Genomic DNA, 16,813 nt, shown 5'->3' with positions numbered 1-16,813 from the left:
AGGTGTCATGGTTTCAAACAAAGATGTATAACACATTTAAGTATGTATTTAAACACATATAACAATATTTCTTTAAAACCAGGATGTTGGGAGGCATCCTTGTTTTCTGAGAGTTTGTTCAACAAAGTTTTTAACTTCCTGTCTAGGTATACTGCAAGAGGGCATGTTTAGACCTCTGAGCTGCTACAATAAGCCTGTATGGGGATCTTCCACATTTTTGTGTGTCTAGTATACAAAAACTTGTAGGTTTCACTGGTAATAGTGCACAAAATAGGACGCCTTCCAAGAATAAGGCGATGTTTCTGTAAGAAATATTAATCTTGTTACTAGAAGTTATAACGACTCTCATCTTGTAACATACTAAAATTTTTTCCTATGTAGTCTATATGTGTGGTGATCACCACTCCCCCACCTTTGTCTGGCTTCATTATTCTAACTGACCTACCGTTGTTAACACTGTCAAGGAGGTCCAGCTCTTCAATGGTTAGGATTTGAAAAACCTTTCCTCTATTCTTAAATGTACAATAAATTTCTCTTTCACAAACTTTTTGAAAAACCTGTAACACATTGTGTGTAGTGGATTAATAATACTTCTTTCTTGCAAAAATTTGGTAAACAGGGTATCACACTGTCCTTGTATAAATAGGACAAGTTCAATTTCCTTACAAACAACTTGAGTTTTAAGATTGTATCCACAATGTTTCCACCCCGGGAGGGTACAAACTTAAATCCTTTTTCAAACAACTTAGTTTGTTGTATTCATTTCCATATCAGAATAGTTGAAAATATGGACTTAGTTGCATCTTAGGATTTTACCCCCTCCCCCAACGTTAACAATTTCTATATAATTATTGTCAAACTGATTGGGGTTTACTTTGTGGGATAGTAAATTCTTTGTTGGTTGAACCTGACCTTCTGTGCTGGTGCAAAACTCCTTTTTTTCTGGTTCAGGATGTGTCTGGAGTGTTTCTCCCTGGGCCTCCGCTGAAAATTGGCTTTGTTCCAAGTCAGACTTTCCCAGTTAACAAATGTTAAAATAAATAAAACATAAAAAAAAATTCTGATCTCCTCAGTTCGTGTGGGGGACTCAACTGTCATGTCCCTAATGGGGCAGCCTCAGGCTCTTCAGAAGTAGATTCATAACTGTTGTTGTGAATCTTGGTATACCGGTACAGGGTCCTGTATGTTATGTGTGTTATCCGCACCACCCCAAGCCAACGGGTAAGTTCAACCCCCCCCCCCCGTACTCAGCATTGTCCCTAGCTAACTTCTTTTCTTTTTTCTTTGTAACTCTAGATGCGTGTTCATCCACAAAACTAAAGATATTGTTAAATTTATATTGGTACTCAAAAAACAACAAACCACTTTTAATAAACCATTCTAGGTTGGTTGCATCATTAATGAAATTGACAATTCTCTCAGTATTAAATGTAACAATAAATTCCAACCTAAAGCAGCTAAACATCTCAACCAGGGTTGAATATTCTTTGGACCCATGGACCACACTGAACGGAAATTTAAAAAGTATGTGGCCTTTTGGTACCTCCTGGTGGTGTAAACATTCCCTTAAATAAGCATTCTTGATTTGTAGAGTCCTTAATTTCTTAAGTTTCTTTTCGAGGTCCCTCAATTGGGACTTCATACTAATTTGAATATCATTCAAATGGACTGCCCTTGTAGAAAAATCAAAGTCCTGAGACAGCCAGTTGGAAAATTCCTGCGGCCCCAAACTAATATTCTCGTTTAAGATAACATCTTGAGAAAAAGTGTTCATGTGCCCAAAAAGTTTATTGTTATTCCCCTGTACCTGTGGTCTATTTGTATCATCATGAGGTAAACTGGATTGGGGTCTGACTGTATTGTGATTTTCTATAATATTCTGCCGTTGCGAAGAAAGAAACAACTGAAGTGATGAAAACCCTCATCCATCTTCTGAGTTAACAGTTCAATCAATTGTGTAAGTTGTCCCTTACCTTCAGATGGTGAATTACTCTCTTGATTAACTTACATAATTAACTGCCCTTGTAGAAAAATCAAAGTTCTGAGACAGCCAGTTGGAGAATTCCTGTGGCCCCAAACTAATATTCTCGTTTAAGATAGAATCTTGAGAAAAAGTGTTCATGTGCCCAAAAAGTTCATTGTTATTCCCCTGTACCTGTTGTCTATTTGTATCATCATGAGGTAAACTGGATTGGGGTCTGACTGTATTGTGATTTTCTATAATATTCTGCCGTTGCGAAGCAAGAAACAACTGAAGTGATGTACAACCTTCAACCATCTTCTGAGTTAACAGTTCAACCAATTGTGTAAGTTGTCCCTTACCTTCACATGGTGAATTACTCTCTTGATTAACTTCCATAATTAAAACAAAATATGTACATAAAATCCTGCCCAAAACAAAACCTCCGTGTAGATAGATATCATCTTGTACAGTGCCAAAGTGAATCCTCTTAGAAATTAAATCAAGATTCTGAACCAAGTAAAAACTCATACAAGTGTTGGTCAAAATACACCCCTCACTTCAATAGTTGTAGTCTTTCAAAAAAAAGTTTTTGCATTCACAGTAAACTACTATAACAAACATAACTCAATAAAAAAATCTCTCTTGTAACTACAGTAATAAGAGATTTGTCCTTTGTCTAGGTTTGTTAGTGCAACCACCAAAAAGTGTATATAATCTTCATGAAATACAGCCAAACTAGGTCAATGAAGCTGTGTGACGTTAAGTTTCAACCACGTATAATATTGACAGAAAACAAGATGTGTTAAGTAATGTACCGTTAGTGGAAAAAGTCAAACACAGTAAAGCAGAAAATGTGATCCAGAATAGTGAAAATACTTTGTTGTTTGAATATATGGTCCAAACTTGCTGTTCTTGCAAAAAAACAAGCTGCACAGATCTTCTAACAGTCAGAAAACAATGACGGCAAACAGAGAGAGAGGACAAAGGGTTTACTTCCTGGTAAGGCGGACAAACCAAGTAGCCAGAGTCCAGTGTAAACCTAACAAGCTGGTTTCCAATGTATGAAATAATCCAAGACTGGTAACAATAAAACAACCACACAGTATCTAAAATAAATAAACTGCGCACTTTTTATGAGAAATCCAAAAAACCCACAGGAAAAAATCCTGATTAGCATTCCTTCCAAGGGTTTCATTGGTATGCATTTCCTGAGGATGTTTGTTTGTCTTTCGGCTTTTTCCTGGTAAGGGGTCGCCACAGTGGAACTCCGGTCCACTAATGATTGGCAGTAGATTTTTACGAAACGCCGATGTACCAGCTCGACGCCCAACCTTCAACGAAGGCACGCCCATTTACACACGCATGTCTTTCGAACGCTACCCAACCGCGGGGAGGACATGCAGACTACACACAGAAGGCACTCCCAAGCCAAGCCGAGAATCGAATGGGAGAACCTCTTGCTGTGAGGTAACAATGCTTTACAGCTGTACCACCGTGGCAGATATAAAGTCTAAAACTCAAATGTATGCCATTATTTCTGACTTCAGTCCACAATGATTTGCCAGAAAAACATAATTTTATGAAAAACAAACTGAAAATATGAGGCAAAAATCTGGATAATTCTAAGGTATGACCCCCCCCCCCTTACACACACTCATACCCCCTCTTACTTCCACAAAAAAACACCCCTACCTCCCTCTTACACACATACACAGACCTACCTACTTCTTACACACACACACACACACACACACACACACACACACACACACACACACACACACACCTACCTCTCACTTGTGCATTCATCCACAGTCCAAAAGTCTTCTGGAATTCAAATTCCACGCAGGCACGGAAGATGAAGACGTAAACCATCAGTCACATAGACGCAGAAGCATCTGTGCGACTGGACGCAAAGGACGTTCTTAAAGAACACTCTTAAAAAGAAATGAATAAGTCATAAACAAAGATATAGGGGACTTGCAGACATTGGACCCGACCCAGTTTGGCTTCGTTAAGGGAAGATCATGCCTTTTGAACTTGGTCGACTTCTTCGAAACAGTCACCAAGGCCATTGATGAGGGAAAGGCAGTCCATACAGCCTACCTTGACCTTGCAAAGTTTTTCGACACAATACCCCACTCGGGTATTGTAGAAAAGCTTACCAGCTTAAATGTAAACCCATATGTCACAAGATGGGTTGCAAACTGGCTTAAGGACAGAACCCACAGGGTTAGAGTTGCTGGCGCTATGTCAGACTCCAAGCGGTCACAAGTGGTGTCCCACAGGGCTCGGTCCTTGGCCCGCTATTGTTTGGCATCTACTTCTCAGAAGTACAGGCCAACATGGGAGGACTTTGGCTGACAAAGTTTGCAGACGACTGCAAACTGGGCTCCATAGTGGAAAGTGCATCGGACACGGATATCCTTCAGAAGGGACTCACGGAAACAGATAGCTGGTGCCAGAGCCATGGCCTGAAGTTAAACGCCAAAAGATGTATAGTCATACCCTTCGGGAAAAACAAGGTAACCCCAAGCTACCATATAGGTGGCAATCCACTAAGCACAGAAGAGGTTATTAGGGACCTGGGGACCCAGGTTGACAGTGGCCTTTCTTTTGACACTCACGTTGCTAAAGTGGTTAGAAAGACCTTCTACATTGCCACCTGATCATGAAGGGATTCACATCCAGATCTAGTGAGGTCATTGTTCCCCTGTACTCTTCACTTATCAGACCAATGATCGAGTACAATGCCCCATTCGGGATGTATCTCACCCGACATCTGCAGCAATTGGAGAGACCCCAAAAGTTCCTCACCAAAAGGATAAAGGGACTCCAAAATCTGTCATATGCTGCCAGATTGAAGAAACTCCAGCTCTATTCAGTCGCATACCGTCTGCTCAGAGGTGACATGTGCCTGACATACAAGGCCATGTCCAACCCGGAATTAATGGACATGCTCCACCTCAAAAAATCCAAATCCACCAAAACCACTAGAGCAAGCGACTTAAACCTTAGCACGGATATAAATAGGAAGTGCTGGAGGGATAGATTTATCACTCAGAGACTCCCTATGCTGTGGAATAAAATCCCGGTCCATGTGAGGCAGAGCACCTCACTGGCTCTGTTCAAGAGAAATCTTGACCTGTGGATGGGAGATCGTAGGTTTACCCCGGGAATCATCTCTGTGTCACTGCTGGACAGAGGCACAACAAACTAATGGGCACAGTATTTTTTCATATAAGGGGTGGCGTAAGCCACAAAAATTTGGGCTAGGCTTATAAATGCCTTAGGGCAGATAGCCTAGTATAAACCTATGAACCTAAAAATAGCAAGAAAAGTGAGCACAAGCAGAGCTGGAGATCACAATGATGTAAAAAATCCATTCTTTTTCCACAAGCTGCTGTAGTACAATGAAAACTTTTACTGAGCAAGATACACACAATCAGATAAGCGCTTTCATCTCTGCTAGTACAGAGACTTCTTCAGACAAAGAAATAAGGATGAAACAACTCTTTAAATACTAAATTACAGCTTATGCAACTAAACCAATGCCCCTAATTAATGTTAAGACACACCCACCAGCACACTGAGTTCATAGTAAAGCAAAAAACCTTCACAAATCTGTGAATTACTAAAAATTATGTAAAAACCTGTATATAATAATAAAACTAGTATCAAAAAGTATATATATATATTATAATAAATACAATATAATAAATATGGAACAGTATTAGCATAATCTCATGTAAAGCACACAGTAAATAAAATTCATCTTTCTAATGCCTTAAATTTTAGAAAACAGGATAATGAGAATGCATTATTTAAGCCAGGCCACTGTGTGGTATGTTCTCAGTTCATACTAAAGCATAAAACCTTCGTAAATCTGTGAATTACTAAAAACTATGTAAAAACCTATATATAATAAAACTAGTATCAAAAAGTATGCAATATAATAAATGTGGAAACAGTATTAGCATAATCTCATGTAAAGCACGCAATAAATACATTTCATCTTTCTAATGCCTTAAGTTTTAAAAAACAGGACGATGAGAATGCATCATTTAAGCCTGGCCACTGTGTGGCATTAGTTCTCAGTTCCCATAAAGCCTCATGTTTTTCCAAAATTAATGTCCATGGACCACCTCCTTAAGACTGGGGTAAGTGTCTCAATAATAATAAATTTACAAGCATGGTCAACATGTTCCGTACAATGTTTTGCCAATGCATACTTTACATTTTTGTTTTTTATATCCCTGAGATGTTCATAAATGCGGTTCCTAAACTTCCTTTCCGTCTTGCCTATATAAAAACAAGAACACTTGAAGCAGAATGCACAGTATACCACTCTCTCAGTGTTACATGAACATTTCTGATTCAAACTCACTTTTATATTATTAATGTTAAAATGACATCCTTCTTGTATATATGGACAATAATTGTAACTACCACACTTACTTAGCTTCCCACTTTCATGTCCCTTAGTTCTAGTCTCTAAAATAGACTTTAGGCATTTGTCCTTTCTATACACTATACAAGGTTTTTTGCCAACCAGTTCCCTTATGTCCTTGTTGTTTCCAATAACCAACTAATTCTTGGCCAGTATATCAGCTATGTTCTTACTCGAGCTGTTGAATGTAGTAACAAATGCAGTATTAAAATTACTTGGTTCATTACGCTCCACACTTTGCAAATTCAGTGTATGAGAACAGTGTGTATTTTGTAAATAATTATCCAAGATGTTATCTACATTACAGTTCCCCGCCTTTTGATTCAAAATAGACAAAAAATACCCTCTTTCACGCTTGTTGATTACTTCCAGCATAACCTCATTTACAAGACTGAATGGATAGCCCCTAAAAATAAACACGTCTTTCAGCTTGTCACATTCATCTAAAAAACTGTTAAAGAAGGTGACCATACGTGCAGCCATTACAAACTGCCCTTTAACCACAGCTCTTTTTTGTTTGCAAGGGTGGGAACTATCATAGTGCAAATAACTATTTGAGAACATAGAATTCCTAAAAATTTCAAATTTTAATATTTTCTGTTCCGTCTTTCATCAATCTAATATCCAAATATGAAATTTCAGCAAGGCTAATGGAGTGGGTAAATCTCAAGAAACTTTTAGAGTTGCTCACATAGTCTAAAAACTTAGGAATTATTTCAGAAAGACCTGTCCAAAAATAAAAATATTGCCCAAAAACCGCAGGTAGCTTTTACAAAATGAAAAGTAAGGTGAATTTATTAAAACTCTCTTTTCCCATTGGAGCATTATGACATTTGTGTATACACCCCAACATGCTGAACCCATTGACACACCTTCCAATTGTAGGTAAAATTCTTTGTTGAACAGAATAATATTATTACGTAGCAGTCTCTATCAGTTGTTCATAAACATCAACTTTAGTCTGAGCTATTTTCTTCTCCACAAAATAGTCCCTGAACCACTCAACCCCTAGTTTGTGTGGTATAACTGTGTAGAAGTCTGTTACACCGATGGTCAAAAACACCCCTATATCAGAGTATTCAAGGCTGTTTATTCTTTCCAAAAAGTCCCACGAGTCTTTACATAAATGGACTTCTCCTTGTAGTACATTCTTTAATTGAAGGTCTAAGAACTTAGCAATGGGCTGTGTTATGGATTCCCTACTATCCACAATAGGTCTCACTGGTGGATTACATAAATATTTGTGGATTTTGGGAAACCCAAATATAGTGGGTGTTTTTGGGTGGGGGACATTCATGTAATTAAGCTCATCAATGGTAATACTCCTTCTATAAATAAATCATTGAGCTCATTTCTAATTTTTCTATAAGCTCCATTAAGTTCATTTAGTGAGACTTTTTTATAAGTTTACTTTCTAATATTTTTATCATCTTGTCATTGTACATTTCAACATCCATAATCACCACCCTACCCCCTTTATCTGGTTTCATGATTCTCACATCATTCTTACTTTTTAATTCCTGCAAACATTCAAATTCCTCTTTAGACATATTGTATGTCATATTTCGGAGCTTCCTGTGTTCTCAGCTCTGCAAGTCCAACTCACACATTTTCAAATAACTGTAAAGTTGGGTGGAGTGGTGGGTTATATGTGCTAGAGATCTATGGTGGGTTCCTAGTATATTCTACACTGTGGAACATTATGCTCAAGTTTAATTTCATTACATATTGTTTTAAATCTACCAAAGTATTACTCGCATCCATAGACTTAGTTGGGACAAAGGACATCCCCCTACCCAGCAGGTCACATATAGTTTGATCAATGTGTATGGAGGAAAAAATAAATACTTTGAAGTCACCCTTTGAATTCAAGTGAATAAAAGGTTTTCCTTCTTGATTTAACATGTTAACTATCTCGGCACCAAATACTATATATCGGCTGCCTCTCATGTTCCCTGTGAAACTGGAGTTGTTCCCCCTCCTCCAATATGTTTGATGGTTCATTTCCTGAGCATTCTCCTGATTGTTTCTCTCCCTGATATGTTCTGAACGTCTTAGGGGTGGAAAATCCTCCTGTTCTAAAAACAACATCCATATCATTTGTTTGTGCCCTTACATGACTGTTATTATTAATAGTATTATTATTATTCTCCCAAGCCTGAAACTTTGGTGGGTCAGGATACGCAGTGTTGGACTCATACTGCATCCTGTCTCTATTAAGCCCTTTAATTTTCCTATTTACAATACTATTTATTTGCCCTTCAATACATTTAAAAACATGATTGTATTCCAGCAAAGCAGATGCATGCATAACATCACTAGTGATATCTTTATCTACTTCACATGCCTCTTTAGTCAAAGTCTCAGTGTCTTTTTGGTTGAATTTAATAACCATGTCCATATATGCATATTCATATCCATGATGATCAAACATGGCCAAAAGTTCTTTGTGGAACAGTGAATTAGTAATAAGTCCAGAAGGAAAATGTCACATTCCTTTAGGCACTACTTTATTTTTCAAACATTCTTTAAAGTAAGCATTAGCAAGTTGAAGGTAGGCGTGTTTTAACATTAATTAGGGGCATTGGCTTAGTTGCATAAGCTGTAATTTAGTACTTAAAGAGTTGTTTCATCCTTATTTCTTTGTCTGAAGAAGTCTCTGAACCAGCAGAGACGAAAGCGCTTATCTGATTGTGTGCATCTTGCTTAATAAATGTTTTCATTGTATTACAGCAGTTGTGGAAAAAGAACGGATTTTTTACATCATTGTGATCTCCAGCTCTGCTTGTGCTCACTTTTCTTGCTATTTTTGCCTTAAAAAGAAAAAAAACATCTTTTTTTTAAATTAAAAGACTACTCTCCCAGCCAGCCGATTCCAGGGGGGTGCAAGTGCATCTCCTTGCACCTGCCTTGTGGGCACCCTCGTCTGTCAGCTAGATGGATATCCAGCAGGAGTTTATTCCTAGTTTATTTAGCTTTTCTACTAAGCCTGTGTGAAAAAATGTGTCAAAAGCTTTGGCCAGGTCAAGGTATGCGTTATGTACCATTCTGCCTTCATCCATTGAATTGGTGACCTTTTTTAAAAAAAAGGTATCAGGTTGAGTACGTAGGACTCACCCTTAATGAATCCAAACTGATATGGATCCATTCTTAGCCTGGTTTGCCAACGTTCTGAGAGTAACATTTTTTTGAGGTGCTGTTTTGTTGACTTGCTGCCTCTTTTACAACACTACATTTTCCTTATTATTCTAAACACCTATATAGCAAGCTTCTTCATGTTTTTCTGATAAATTTTCAAATTCTAACAAAACCAGCCTGCCTACAGCCTGACTCGTGTGTGTGTGTGTGTGTGTGTGTGTGTGTGTGTGTGTGTGTGTGTGTGTGTGTGTGTAATGGTCCTTTTCTATATGTTGTAAAATGTCTCCCACAGTACTGCGTAGTTCCTAGATCCTCCTGCTAGTTCATAGGTCTCCCATAAACTGCAACAAATATAAAATTTTAATGAATACTTGCGGGTGAGTTTGATTGAAACAGAAAATATCAAACAAATTAATTGCTGATTACCAATGACTGAAATTAAAATCAACAAAACTACTACTACTACTTAGTTTTCCACATATGTAATCTGGCTAAGCAGACCATTAGAATTGAGAAGACCAAGAATAATGAGGAATTCTCCTGTTGAGGTCAATTATTGGAAAGAAAACTGAAATCACCAAGACTGATATTTTTCTTCTCTGGAGGAAGATAAATCATCACTGAAGAAGTGTCTAGCACACGACCTAGAAAAGTGATTCCTTGAGCTGGATTTAAGGGAACACTTCTCTAGGTTTAGGAGGAATCCTTGGTTTTGAATTTTTTTTTTTTTTTTTTTTTACAAATATCAGATAATCTTGACAATTTTGTGATGAGTCCACAAAAATAAAGTAATTATCTAAGTAAGAGAAAATATGAATGCCCTGGAGACTGCAGAAAGCAATTACTGTAGCTAAGCATTTTGTAAATACCACTGGAGCAAATCTGTGAGACTGGGGATTGGGTGGCATGCAGAATCACCATAAAGCAAAAAGAAGGAAATGAGAGAAAAGGGACTGCGATCAGCATCTTGAATTCTGGGAAGGATCTAGAAATGGTTCTCAAAGTTCATTTATTTTTGGGACGATCACAGAGTAAAATCCTTGTCCTGTAAAAGGATTTAGAAATGGTTCTATGACTCCCTGAAATAATATGTTGGAGAGAATGGGAGGCAATTGATGATTTTTTTTTATGGATGAAGGGGAAACTCCTGACCTTGGAAAAAGGGAGTCTCGGCTCCATCTGTAAATATTCTGGATGATATCCAGAACCCATGCATCTGATGTTATCTGGGTCCAAAAAGGAAGATAAAGAGATAGACTGGATGCTAGATTTTGAAGGCGGCCAGAGTGGGGAGGGGATTTGAAGAAAATTGTCAAGTATCATTAGCCTGTCCTTCATTTTGGGTAATACCCCTTTGATTCTTGGATTAGTCCTGCCATTGCTTTTTAAAATGATGTTTACCGCTTTTTATTAGGATTATTTGGCAGATTTCATGTAAAAGGGGACAGGGACAGATTTGTACTTCCTAGTGTATCAAGGACTGAGACTGAAAACTGTGTTTTAACCCTTGAATAAGTTAGCCTTCTTCATCAGCACGAGCAGAAAAAGAGCCAACTAAAACATCCCTGACTAGTGGGGCAATGAGAATCTGTGCTTTAACATCTTCACGCAAACTCTGAGATTTTAACCATTAGTAACTGTGCATAACTCAGTCAGTGGCAGTTGACCTAGACATGACATCTGCTGTAAGATAAGAACACTTAAAATGAATGTTTTGTTACCTGAAAAACTGAAGTATTAAATTATAGAGATAACACTTAGCTTCTGAAGAAGGAAGGTCTGCTAGAAGTCTACTCATTTCAGCAAAAGACACAAGCAGGTACTTTGTCATATGAACTTGACAGTTAACTGTCCTAAAGCCCAGAGTAAGGAATTATAAACTTTTCCCCCCAAACCTATCAAATGCCCTTCTTTTTTTTTATCTGAAGTGATAACAGGATTAGGGGAAGAAAATAGCTTAGACTCAGCTTTCTTAGCTAAAGAGGTAACTGCTGGCTCTGCCACAGGTCTGTGAAAAAGGAACATGGGAACTATTTATTTATATTTTATTTTTATCTTATTTTATATTTGTTTATCAGGAAAGTCTGACTGGGCAGAAACCCATTTTCAGCGAAGGCCAGAGGAGAAGAGCTCCACATAGAAACAATACATAAAAACATAGACATAATGATGCTAGCTATACAATGATGAAAAAGACATGAAGGAGATATCCTAATTTAAAGTACTTATACAATAAATAAGAAACAGGCAGAGTTGGCATAGTTTATCTGGTATTGCAACAATACAGATGTCCAATATATAGTCAAAGACTAGCCATGGGGTACCTATTGTGACACATGGTTTACAGTTGGCAATAGAATCTTTGGATATTAATTATAAAGTATGTGTTTACAATTAGCAATAAAATCTTCAATAAGCAAGTTATTCTGAAATCACTTTCTGTTTCATAATATTAAAGGAGAGAAAAAAGGGGAGTGAGGAAGAAAGAGGCAAGGATGACAAAAATTGAAGGAAGGGAGGATTTTTTGATGGTGATAATTGCAATTAGTGAATAAGAAGTTTCTATACAGGTAAGTAAGGTAATGTATAGGTAGGGTAAGGGAAAAAATTTTGTGGGTAATATAAGAGGATGTTAATGTGATAGTTTTATGAGTAAGGGAGAAATAGCTGTAATTGTTCTTACTTAACCTGGACTGTAACATGAGCAAAGCCATGAGTCTGACAAATAACTTTTGAGTAGCTTTTTAAAATTGAGTAGGGTTGGTAGTGGTTCTAATAGAGTGAGGAAGTGTATTTCAGTTTTTTGCTGCAAGCCTGGAATACTGAGAGTTTCCTGGAGTATTTCTAGATTTTGTTATCTGTAACTATGACTTATTTGCTGATCGAAGCTTGTTGGAATAAGGTAGTAGTATGTTTAGGAGAGCTGGAGTTTTCTCAGGCTGATAATGTAGCTTATGCCATGGTTAACTGATTACAAGATAGGAGTTGTGTTAATTCTAGCCAAGAAAGTGTTTTTTTTTAGAGTAAGGCAGTGGTGTGCCCTATGTGTAGAGTCAGTGACAGATTTTGCTGTTTTGTTATAGCACATTTCTATTTTATCTAAGTCTGCCTTTTTAACTATGAGTAAGGAATAGAGGAGTGTTGATAGAAGATGGATTCTGGCAATAGCTACCCTAGATCTGTTAGAAATTTTTTTTTAATTTCTGTATAGAGTTTCCATTTTTTGTGTATCTTGTTAATTGCTTGTGATATGTGTAAATCACATCTCAGCTTATTATCAACCATGACTCCTAGAAGTTTTATACTTTCAGTGAAATATTCATCAAATTGTTCTGCAATGGTACCTGATTGGTATATTTGGGAGGGGAGTTGAAGCTTGTCCAGAATGGAGGTTTTTTGATTGTGGTCCAAAATTTTTACGGATTTCTTTGATTTTTCAATTGTATATTAATGTAGTGATTTTTTTTGTCTAGTTTGATTTGGTGTTTGACCTTACTCCTGGTTTGTTGATATGCTAAACAATTAGGTTGAGTTTTGTTAGTATACCATAATTCCCAAGTCTTATCTCTTAGCTTAAGGAGGGTTCTTGTTTTGTTAGTTAGCCATGGAATATAATTTGCCTTTGCTTGAACTGTTCTGGGATGTGCTATTCTGTTAACAATATTAGGAAAGTATTATTAAAATATTCTACAGCAGCATCTAGGGCCAAGTTCTTAAGCGGAGTCCAGTTACATTTTTTAGAGTGTTTATCAGATCTTGGGGGGGGGGGGGATTGACATTTTTCTTACTACAGATTTGGTGATAAGCTGTATGTTTAATAGGGTTGGTGTGTTGTCCAAATAGATAGGTTGGTATGTGGTTGCTAAGACTATCACATAGACAGCTGACATTCTGATAGTGGGAGGGTTTGTTAGTCAGGGTCCAGTTTAGGATAGACTGGCTGTTTGATTTTTTTATCTATTCTGGTTGGGCTTTGGATAATTTGTGTGAAGCCACAAAGGTTGATATGATTGCTGGGGTTTTTTTAAGTTACAGATGAACCAATCAGGATTGAAATCACCCATGATGATTAGTTTCATGGGTAGTGGCATTTGAGACGCATGGGTGGAAGTGCTCTATTGTAGAAACATTATTATACAATGACTGGCCATTAGTATTCCAAAACGTGCATGCTGATTGGCCAGCTCAACCAGCGTGCCCATTGTAAATCCAACAATATACCAACGGAAAATGTCCATTCACCCGGACTTTTTTTCTGTTGGTATATTGTCCAAGTTTTTATTTTTTCTATTAAAAAATAAATAAATAAAGCTGTAGTCCCAACTCCGCACATACGAGAAAGACAGCCTGAAGAAAATACAAGGAAAACCAGGAACGTTACATAAAATTAAACACACACACCCGATTTCCCTTGTATTTTCTTCAAGCTGTCTTTCTCGTATGTGCTGAGTCCTGACTGTAGCTCTCCTACCCCTAAATTTCCCCAAACTATTTTTTTTAATTAAAAAAAAAGAAAGAAAGAAAAACGTAGCAACGGAAATCGTCTTTTCTCCGTTGCTTACTTTCCGAAGCACTGATGTAGTGGGTATGCGTGGGGATCCAAGTCCCATATGCATGTGCAGTACATCAGAAAAAGCTACGAGCCGCGCAAGGACAACATGGAACCATTATACAAGGACATTACTTAAGAAAAGTAAGTATTTTTTTTCTTAAATAATGTCATTGTATAATAGCCATAACCCACGTCTGAGTGTGGGCAATGCTGGATTTACCCACGGTTGTCTTTGTTTGGTCGCTCAGGCTTTGCCCTCGTGACCAAACCACACCAACTGTGGGTAAATCCAGCATTACCCACACCCAGACGTGGGTTATTACTATACTATCAGGTGGGATATAAGTGGCTGTTACTGTTATATACTTGTTAGTGTTGACTTGTAATTTGGTCAGTAGTATCTCGGTATTATTAGGAGTTGGAATGCTTAGACTCAGTGGTTGCGGCATAAGATTATTCTTAAATACTTTGGCTACTCCTCCACTACTTTTCTGCAATCTGGTCTAAAAAGGTTGTAACCTGGAAGAGTGATTTCATTATCTGTAATGTGTGGTTTCAGCCAAGTCTCTGTTAAGATACCTATATCTGAGCAGTAGAGAGAGAGGATAGCATTGAACCTTATTAACAACACTTATAAGATTTAAATTTAGAAGTAGCAAGTCCGATCCTTTTCGAGGTAGGTTAAGTATATTTTGTGTTTGAGGGTGGGTTGAGGGGGGAATAGGACCTGGATTTGAATTTATTATAAGTTTAGCAGCTATGTTTTTTAGCATGTGAATGAGTCTGGATATGTGTTTGTGATACCCAAGTGAGTGGTTATTTGGAGCTTTTTAAACAGGAGGTATTTTATGAGTCACTTGGTAAAAGAAAATGGACTTAAAGACAGCTGGTGATATTTCCAAGTAAGTGGCTAGCTTTTGGTGAGAGTAGGTGAATGCAGTTTTGTGGCTGGCTTGGGGTATGGTTAGATGAGAATGGTAACCTGTTTAATGGGCAGCTGTTGAGAGGATTATGAGTATTATACTATACATAAGTAGCATGTTGGTGTCAGGGAGTTATTTAGGAAATACAGGAACTATTTTGTACTTAGAACACCTGTGAAAGCTTTGGGTAGTAAGTAAATTCACCAGCAAATTCTAAGGGGGACTAATAATGACTGAGGAAAGGTAAATGCAGCTAAGTGGTAGAATGCCTAGATAGATTATGTGAGTAGTGGTTAGGTGGGAGGTGCTAGAAATTATATTGAGTTAGTATCAGGATTATGTCATATAGTAATTAAGGGATCTGCATGCTGACCGGGCAGATGTGCTGAGTGGGACTGGTTTGGTTAAAATAAATGTAGGTGTATTGAGGGTGGGTGGAAATGAGGGCAGGGTAGGGGAGGGGAGCAGAGTGAGCCTGAGCATAGTGAGGGCGAACAGAGTGGTAGGTCCTGACTCTAAGAGAAGGAATCATCAGGAACAATTACTAAGTTTTGCAATTTATTAAATATATGTTGTAAATTGTAGCACAAAAAAGTTACTGAAAACTTGTGTTTAACTTAAGTGGGCAGAGGAATGGAGCGATAGAAGTGTTAGTAGGAAAAAGAAGTGCAGATATGGAGAAGCAAGGCTAAGGAGTTATAGGGTCACATGAAAAAAGAGACTAAAGTTAGTGGTCTTGGTATGGGTAGCAAGGGTAAGTAGGAGGCAGAAAAAAACAGTGAAAGAGATGCTTAGCAGTGTAGGCAGGTAAAGAAAAGTAAGGCGTCAAGGCTGCACAGGGGATGTATTAGCACAAAGATGGGCACGGAGTAATAAGTCAGCACCGCAATGTGCAGCAGAGACCAAGGGCTGTAAAAGATACATGAATGCGATACTTTGTGCAGTCTAAAGAGCTTCTTATGAGCAGGGGGTTAACTATAAGGTGAAATACCAGCTGCATCTTATACAGCACCGATTACATGGAGAACAGATGAAGGCTTAGGCGTGTCAACCTGTAAAAGCACCTATCTTCTTTGAGTGTCTGAAATTTCACTGATCTCCCACTAGAAAATATCTTTCATTTTAGTAATTGTATCAGCAGACAGTATTTAGTGTACTGGTGAAACAAAACAAATATTCTCTTCAGACTCCAGGGAATAGGGGGGTAAACTTGAGAACCATAGTATAAATCATTTTCTTCCACAGCAGACTGGGATTCTGAATCAAAAAGGGGATGGAGATCATTTCCTTTTATGAGAGGGATTCAGCAACAGACTGTAACAACTGAAATACCTTGAAAAAGCCTTTGGCAAAAGTGTATCACTCTTCTTTAGACTCCCTGGAAGGAGTAGTGAGTAGAGTGGCTTGTTTAGGTTTACTGAGACTTCTTTCTTGGGGTTTCAGAAGTCACCAACTAAGATATATGAGGAATGGTCTGTGGGGCTGGTAGTCTTGTTGAAGCCTGAAGGCTGAAGTCCAGACCCTGCCGACATAGTTTCCTTTCCTGGAAGGCATATTTCCAGCCTTTGAGGACATGCCATCCTCCCAACCCTTAGCAGCATCTCTCAAAGCATCAACAGAGGGGCTAGCAGTAGTAAAGGGATGGTCTGAGGAGGGCCACAGCAGATACCTCTAGCAAAGTCTGGAAGAACGGAGAAGAAGAAGCATCCATTTCAGTTACTTTTCTCAACGTTATTCCCATTTTACGTAGCGGGGGGGGGGGCATCTGGGGAAGCAGTGCCCATATC

General features: G+C 38.1%; 1 protein-coding gene across 1 annotated transcript in view; it reads right to left on the bottom strand.

Annotated features, from left to right (window-relative positions):
* Nucleotides 1-16,813, bottom strand: part of HIP1 (huntingtin interacting protein 1) — a 2,554,439-nt gene that overhangs the window by 858,900 nt on the left and 1,678,726 nt on the right. The gene's annotated exons all lie outside the window — the stretch shown is intronic.

Source organism: Protopterus annectens, chromosome 13.part0 (genome assembly GCF_019279795.1).
Source record: "Protopterus annectens isolate FY-2018-M chromosome 13.part0, PAN1.0, whole genome shotgun sequence".
Lineage (NCBI taxonomy): Eukaryota > Metazoa > Chordata > Ceratodontiformes > Protopteridae > Protopterus > Protopterus annectens.
Note: the sequence above shows the minus strand (reverse complement) of the source record. Positions and strands in the feature narration are given on the sequence as shown.